The sequence below is a fragment of the Manis pentadactyla genome, chromosome 11 (assembly GCF_030020395.1).
Source record: "Manis pentadactyla isolate mManPen7 chromosome 11, mManPen7.hap1, whole genome shotgun sequence".
Taxonomy (NCBI): domain Eukaryota; kingdom Metazoa; phylum Chordata; class Mammalia; order Pholidota; family Manidae; genus Manis; species Manis pentadactyla.
In genome coordinates this window covers 104969161-104978473 of record NC_080029.1, presented here as the reverse complement: position 1 = coordinate 104978473, position 9313 = coordinate 104969161, and positions in this window count along the sequence as shown.

Genomic DNA, 9313 nt, shown 5'->3' with positions numbered 1-9313 from the left:
ATTGCCATGATCCACACTGGCTACAGTGTGACCATGAAATCATCTTGTTTTACATAATTTCCAAACATTTGAAGTATCTTACACATAAACAAGAGATCATCAAGAAAGGTCCATTTGGACAAACAGGAAAATTCATCATGCATCCTTGAAAGGAGAAACACAGTTCTTTCCTGACCTACATCAGGAGAGAGAACAGAAATGAGAAGAAAGCCAATGTGTGATACTTTTGGATCCCCCAATTTTGATAATGAGTAATGTCCCCATGTGGTTAAAGGAGATTAGAAAATACAGGGTTGAAGAAGTGAGAACAAAGGGGAGTAGAGAGCAGCAAGGAAGGATAAAAGCAATGAGGGTATTTCACTGTCACCTTGGGAATCTCCAGTCTTCTGTCCCATCACCCCCATAAGCCATATCAGGTTTCCTGGATCACAGACCTCCTGTATTTTGGTTTGGAAAATATGGCTCCATTAGTGTGATGATAAGACTTCTGGGTCCCAGGGCCCATGGCCTGGCCCTTGTTTCACCACTAGCTAGCTTGTGCATTGACCTTGAGAGTGCAACTTTATCTTTCTGAGCCTAAATTTCCCCATGTGCAAGCAGACTATATGATTTTAAGTTTCCTTTCAGCATTAACTCCTTGTACTTCTACCAAGATGGTACACAGTGCTACACTGAAGGAGATACCACATACTCATCAACCAAAGTCCTTACAAAGCAGACTGTTTCACCTGGTCTGTTTCCAAACTGACTTAAGCCAGTGTGATTATCAGGCTCTATTGGAAGCTCCGCATGGTTAAAGGTAGGTGAGGGCTATCAGTCTCTTCCCCTACAATCTACTATGTGGATTTTATAATGCAATCAAGTTCCAGGTTTAATGCTGCCACTTACACATTTTACTAGTAAGCAGCAATAAAAACAGACCTTCAATATAAGCTTGCTAAAGCTCCAGCTGTCTGTCCTTTCAAACGCTCAGCAAGTAACTTGCATGACAGATTCGCTCAAAGCAGATGCAACACGATTGAGTTCATCATCTCATCGAAGTCAGACCACAAAATCCTTAAGTGACTTGTATGTAGGATGAAATGGAATACTAAGCACAGAGTACCATTCCAAACTGTAGAGACTAATGGGTTCCCCAGATTTTTCATACCTTGTCCCTGTTCACGCAACTGCAGAAGGACCAATCCAATATTCCTAGCCAATCAACATGTTTTGAAACCTACTTTCTTTACCAATAAAAAAAATCGGTGACATGTATTTTGCTAATTAACAAGCTCTCTGTGATGATTAAGGACTTTGGGAATGCTGCCTGTGGAATGTGAGCTTTTCTTTTGTGCCCTACTGATGGATGAATACAGAACTCAATATTAATTAGCCTGCCTGGAGTATAGATTAAAATTATACACATACCTCTCACACTGTCCATAATGAACTGAAGTTAAATTATAGATATGTAACAATACAATGTGAGGACTTCCAGGAGGGACTGTTCTTCAAAGAGACCCAAAGTTGTACTATTCATAATTTATTTTTCTTAGGTAGTTCCCTATGACATCCTTGTTTTTGTTTTTTACCTCTTCCTTCCCTCATACTATTCTCTCTTTACCATTCTTCTTACTGTCCTTCACATTGTGGATAAAATGAGAGTTTCTGTGGCCAGGATTCTCACCTGGCCCTGGTTGACTAGCTCATGGCACACCTGTGGGCAATACATGGCTGTTGACTCTATATACAGAGCTCCACCCAGTGCTCTGTGCGTGACACGGTGGCATGGCTGCAAGGCTGCAGGAGAGCAGAGCAGAGGCTGGAGTGGTGGCAGTGCCAAGGACAGAGGCCCAGAGGATGGATGTGTGGGCTGACTGTGCAGAGAGGCCCAGAGGATGGCTGTGTGGACAAGCCCAGAAGATGGCTGTGCAGACAGAGGGGCCCAGAGGCAGAGACCAGCTTGCTGCATGCACTCACTCTTGAGTGAATGGGATGGAAATAAAGTTGGGTATAACCCTTTCACCCCAAAGAGTATTTTGCTGTCAGTTCTTTTGGTCACACTGAATCCATAGCAAACCTGCCCAGGGCTGAAACCCATTGGCAAGACAACATCTTCTCTTTATCATGTGATACTCTTTTGTAATGATTATATATTGCATTAATATATTAGCACTTTAGCATGAATTATGGTAATATTATTCGGGCCCCTTTGTTCACCCCTCACACGTCTGGCTACACTTTGACTCTCAATTAATTAAATTACATGCCTTCTTCCTTCTTACAACTGGGCTTCTAACATTGCTAGAGAAATCACACAGACCTGTGCTTCAGAGCCGTGAAAAACTGTCAGTCTCGAACTTCAGCTAGACTTCAAGTTGCCTGGAAGCATTTCTACATGTATTACAATGTATATTTAAAGCCCAAAAGAATAAGGAATCTTCAGAAAATAAATATTATTTATATCACTGCAAAGATAAGTCAGAAATTGGTTCTAGCAATAGAACAAAGCTTTCTCCCTCACCCAGTCCTTCCACACTATAACCTTTCCTAACTACCACCATTTCTACATAACCACAATGGTTTTCTTGCTTCCATACTTGCTCCTGAATGTCTGTTCTCCACAAATCAGACTAAATAATTTCCCTGCTTACTTTCAATGGTTTCCTGCCATACTTAAAAGTAAAACCACTTCTTACTAAGGGCTATCAGACTCCACATGATCTGGCTGCTCCCCACCTCTTACCTACTCCTCTCTATACATGCTGGTATTCTTGCTGATACTCAGGCCTAAAGTATATGCCCACCCCTTGTACATTTGCTGTTCCCTTGACTGGAACACTCTTTCTTAGATTTCAAAATGGTTCACTTCCTCACTACATTCAGGGCCCTGTTCATATGTCACTTTCCTCTACCTTCGTATCTACCCTCTTTCTTGCACCATTGGCCTGGACATGGAGAAATATCAGTACTCAAGGTTCTACTTACTACTGTATATGGGAATCTTTAATGCTCTGGTTACATACTTCCATACATTCTGGTTCTATTCCTACAGTGTCATTGGACTTACAACATGCCTACATGTGGAAAGACATATATCTTTGTATGCATCAGAAGGATATAAACTTGTTAAAGCAACAGTCTAGAATGGCAAGGGGGATGTGGGAGGGGAGACTGTTTATCTGGTTTTTGTCCATTTAGACCCTGATTCTTTTATTTTTAAAATGTTTATTTATTTTAAAACTTACACACAATAAAATTCACTTTGTGATGTACACATCTATGAATTTTGACATATATGCCTAGAGTCATGTATGCAACTCAACAATCAATATATAAAGCAGGTCTATCACTCCCCAAAGTTCCCCTCATGCAGCTCCTCTGTCATCAACTTCTTCTCCCACCTACCTCCAACCCCTGCGACCACTTATCTGTTCTCCATCTCTATGGTTTTTAGGCCCTAGAATTTTGATCCAATCACTATTTAAGATCCAGTCAGATCAGAAATTAGAAGTAGTTTTTCAAATTAGTACTTGATTTCAAACTAATTGATTGGGCATGACTGAGTGTGAACTATGGATATATTTAATAAACCATGCATGAGTTTTTGTGGAAATGTGATATAGATTCTCAGGGCAAAACTTTAGCTGGACAAATCAGAAGAATAATTTCTGTCCTGGTCTGGCTTAGCTCAGTTTCCTCCTCTCCTGCTTTGTCAAATTCTAATTCCCCTCCTAATACCTGTTCCTGTTCCTCATACAGTTATTACTTCTTTATGTAATGTTCCTAATACCAGTTATGGTATTTTTTTCTTTGAATTTACAAATGGGCCAAGTTTTTTCTAAGCATAGAATCTTTGTCACTTAATCGCTATGGGTGACTGATGATCTCTGCAAAATTCCACCTACCTACCCAGCTCCTGCAGCTCCCTGTCTCTTTCCATCTGAGTCCTACTCTCTGACTCTGTGCTCCCTCAGGCAGGCAGAAGTTCCTTCTTGAGTGTTCTGTGCTCTGCCTTTGACCCACAGATGGTTTGCCACATCTGTGTTTTGAGTATACTCTGGGACTGAGGCTTTAAGTGTTAATGTCCAATTTGCAACCTGGTTACTGCAGTCCTGGTGTATTCTTGTTTGACCATTTCATACATTCACACCCACTGGGAACTGTAACCCATGAATTACAGAGTAGAACTGAGTTTTGCAGGGGTAGGAAATAAGAAGTTGGAATAAGAAAACTCGCAGGTTAGTTTCTGTGCCTGCTGCAGTTACAGGGATTAGCATACCTGGCAGGCTATGACTGCAAAGTAGCTCAAACAGCCATCGATGAGTCACAAGTCTGTTCAGGCTGCATCCCATGTGTACTGAAGAGACTATACTGAGTTCTAGCTATGAATTTGCTTTAGAAGCCTCTCCATTTCCTAGTTCCAATTACTCCCTCTCACAAGATTCCTAAGGAACATACATGCCTAAGCAGTGAGGGCAGAGGAAAACCACACAACACTTTAGTTATAGGCTAGTGAGACCCTATGGCCTGGTTTGCCAGGACAGTGCTGAGATGCAGGTGTAATTACTGATAGCACATTTTTTACTCTGAATGTGTACCATTTTTTAATTGTAAGTTATATGGCTCCCTTATTATGTACAGCATACATACACAACATATAACTCCCCCTCTCCTCCCCCCATGCCCCATGGGGGGAATATAGAGAAAAGAGAAATTAGACAAGACAGGGGTGAAAGAATGGGATCATATTGTTCCTAGTATTGACAAGTAACATTGGAAGCCAGAATTCTGTCATACCTCTCAGAGTGGAAGCAACATATGATAAAAGCAGTTCTTAGGGTGGAATTTGAGTTTTCACAAATATGGAGACTAACAATGATATTAAGTCCCTGAAACTGGAGAGTGACAATCCAAAAGAGAAGTATGGTCAGGCAGGAAGGAGATGCAGGAAGCCATGCAGAGTGGACCAGAATAGAAACCAATTGCTTAGTCAAAATGGCTGAAGGAGGAACTGAGAGGTGATATTAGAAGTAATTATATGGTAGAGGTCCTTAACTTGGGCTCCACGGATAGACTTGAGGTTCTATGTCACTTCCGTAAATTATAACTGAAACTTCTTGTGGACATAAAATATTCTGGAAGATCTACCTGTAATTTTCACCAGACCCTCCAAAAGGTCCAAAAAATTAAGAACCATTGCTTTATGGTGTTTGCAGTTCTGATATATATTAAAAGATATATTGAAACATAGCTGGCTCTTATTCCAGAGTGTGGGTTTAGTCATTCTTAACACAGCTACAACTAAGTCTCACAAAATCCTAAGTTAATAGCTTTAACAGGGCTAGGAGGGTTCTACCTGAGTTTTACAATAACAATCCCAATATTTAGAGTGGTGAAAACCAGATAAGCAGCACTGTTAACAAAATGCTCTCTTAACACAGCTTATTTTTGTCAAGGTGTATTGCACATTATAGAAGCCCTTGGTAATTCTATACTTCTTAGGATAACATAGAGATAGCCTTGCAAGTAAAATACCATTTCAGATAAGGATGAGAGATATGACTTATATAAGAAAACTGTTTCTGCAATGCCATTTGAGGACATTTTTGTTCTTTTTGACTTTTAGTTTATTCCTTCTTAGTAGGGGATTTAAATGCCAGGTGAGTTAGGGTGTGATTGGCTTATATGGCCCTTATTATAATAAAATACTGAGTTGTAGGTAGCTCTACCTCTGCTACAGTTAACCTCATACTTGTTCCTACCATTAAATATCTGGATACCCTTGTGAAAAATAATTTAACTTCTCTGGGCCTGACGTTCGTGATCTCCAGACATGAATGAGAACACTGGATTTCATTAGGTGTTATCCAAGGTTCCTTTCAGCTCTGTGATTTTATAGCTTTATATTTCTAGGAAGGCATCTGTGTTTATCATTCTTAAGCTTATGTAAAAAACTCTCGGGAAGAAGGGGCACTTTATGTTCATTCAGGATAATGTTTAAGACAAAAAGAAAATAAAAGATAAAACACTGATCAAGAACTTTAGGCAGCTGGGGAGAAAGCCTCTCAGGAAGCTTTCCTTCACCTAACACTTCTCCCTCCTCCTGCAAAAGACTGACTGGCCAGATTCCAGGAGTCTTTTTGGATAGGCTTCCAGTGGATAAGACCACCATGCCTAAATGTCACACACACACACATACATAACAGTGCAGCATGGATTCTGTCTTATAACTACAAGCCTGTCCTAGCTGAATCTTTTGTGTCATCTTTTCCACTATGCAGAAACAAATATGAAACTAAGCCAAGCTCCACTTCTCTGGCCTTCTCGTCCTCTTCCCTTTCCTGGACACTCTTTGCAGGACTCCTGTCCTTCTGGCCTCCTTTTTTCTGGAACTGCAAAGGTCCTGGTATTCAGAGGAAGGACACATGCCCCCTGTCGCGAGTAACCAGAACATGGCATGTGGCAGGGAGAGGGGTGTGTGAGGTTGAAGGCCCAAGTAGGGTTATGGATTGTATCTGGCAACCCTACCCTACTTATACACAACATGACCCTGAGTCAAAAGAAGCATTTCCTGGTTATGGCCAGAATTGAAAACGGTCCCCTAATAGACAGAATTATGAGGTTTTCATATAATTCCCAGCCTTAGCCCAGCAACAGTCATTTACAAGCACAATAGTGCTTATGATTTAATGATATTCAATTATAATTAATTACATGTAAGCTGTTTTCATTCTGACAGTTGTGAGGGACCTGAAGAATGATTACCCCCTTTATTTCATGGCTCTTATGTCATCGTAGGTTATGTCACTGGAAATTCAAAATCTAATATATTTCACTCTAGAAGTATAAAGCCTCGTGTATTTTACTCCAGAAAAGAAATTTTCGGTATGCATCATGCCAAACAATACCAGGTTCAAACAGATTTATTGTTTTCTGTTCACATCTATAACCTTTGTCTTCATGAATTAGTATAAGATGTCAAATTCTTCTTTCTAATCAATTAGGCTGGACTGTAGCAATTTTCCATTCTTATGTAACATAGCAATTATTCAAATACTTGGATATGTTCCTTGTAATCTTAATTCTTATTGCTAAGAACCCAGGGAACTGCTCTTCTCTTCCTTCTATAACAGCTCTTAGAGGCCCTATGAATCAAGACACAAACGATATCAAAAACTGCTGCAGCCTTATGTGCATTGGCTTGGGTATCTCTCCATTTACTCTGAAGGTCTTTGCCCAACATCAGCTTCCTTTGGGCTCCAGGTCATTCTATTTCAGACCTTCTTGGCTCTTGTCATCTAGCTCCATTTGACAAGTGACCAGTTTCTGGCCATTTACCCTACCTCTTTTAGAACATGGATTTAAGTAATTGTGTTCAGGTAAAAGCCAGAGGACAAGGAAACAACTGATGCGATCTATACAGGTCAGCCTACTGGGGAAAAAATGGGATAGAGAAGGGTAGCGAGGAGGGATAAATGGAAGAAACCAACACAATGGCAAACTGAATTTAGGCATTTAGTTCTTTGACTTTTTCCTTTACTCTCACTCTGAAGCATTGTTCTTTCACCAAGCAAAGAGGTCTCAAGCAACCCCATTCTATGGGTCTTCTACCCATGTTCAGACAGGTTCAAGTCCTAAGGTGAACACAGCCGAAGGTGCCAAAATGGTACCCCACCCCACAAAACAATGATACTCAAGGTATCTTTCTCTGAGCATGAGAATTTTCGGCTCTGATTGTGAATAAATTTTCTCTTTGATTCACTCTTTCATTGTGAAGAAAATAATCAATATATATCCAGATGCTAACAAACTGCCATGCTAGTTCCCAGATCTCAGTCTTACGAGTTTTTTTGAATGGTCCATATCTCCAATATGGTCGTTTGTGTATTCAAGGACTATGAATAAGCCATTGTGTTAAGTGTTAGGGGTTGTTTTGGACTGAATGTTTGTGTGCTCCCAAAATTTGTATGTTGAAGCCCTACCCCCCAGTGTAACTGTATTTGGAGTTAAGGCCCATACAAATTTAATTAAGGTTAAACGACATCATAAATGTGGAGCCCTGATCTGATAGGATCAGCATCCTAACAAGAAGAAACACTAGAGAACTCACTTCTTATTCTCTGGTACAGACAAAAGGCCATGTGAGGATAGTGAGAAGGTAGCCATTTGCAAGCAATGGGGAGTGCTCTCACCAGAAAATGAATCAGCCAGAACGTTAATCTTGGTCTTTCATGTTAACTGAAGCATTAGTCACATGAGCCAAGACAGGGAAGTTACCTAAGTTGCTCCTTAAGATCAGAGATGATAATATGACATCTGCTCTGGTCACTTCACTTAATATTGTACTGGAGGTTCTATCCAGGACAACTACAAAAAGACAAAATAAATGAATTCACATTGGAAAAGAAGAAATAAAACTATTTATCTTCAGATGATATGCTCTTGTATGTAGAAAAATATGAAGGAATTCACAGAATGTACTATTAGAACTAAGAAAAGAATTCAGCAAAGTTGCAGAATGGATCAATATAGAAAGATCAGTTATATTTCTACACACTAGCATAAGAAATTTGAAATTGAAATGAAGAAAAAAATCCATTTGTAACATTATAAAAAAGAATAAAATACTTAGGAATAGAGTTCTGGCTCAAGATGGCGGCGTGAGTAGGGCAGCGGAAATCTCCTCCCAAAACCATATATATTTTTGAAAATACAACAAATACAACTATCCTTAAAAGAGAGACCAGAGGATACAGCACAACAGCCAGGCCACATCCACATCTGTGGGAGCTCAGCATCTCACAAAGGGGGTAAGATACAAAGCCGTGACCCAGTGGGGCCCGAGCACTCCCCCCACCCCAGCTCCCTGGCAGGAGGAAAGGAGTCGGAGTGTGGAGGCAGTGGAAGCACAGGACTGCTAAATAACCAGCCCTAGTAATCTGCACCAGGAGCACAGACGCACATTGCATGGTGTGCTGGATATTAGAGAAATGGAAGGGTAGGGTCCAAGACAGAGACTGCAAGTGGGTCCCCACAGCAGGCTCCCCTGGGACAAAAGAAAAGTGGGCACTTTTTAAAAGTGTTAAAGGGACAAGGGCTCAACAGCTGAACAAAATCGTCCCAGCACACAGCCCAGCAGGCTAGGAATCTTGAGAAACTTCAGGCCCCTTAACCCTCTGCGGGGGAATGCAGCCCCGAAGCCCCTCACAGTGATAAGCAGCCTGACATTCATACCTCTGGCCTGCGTTACAAACAAACCGGCTGATGTGCCACAGCTGTGGAGCAGCCGGAGAGAGGCCCCGCCCACAGCAACCACCCAGAGTCTCCT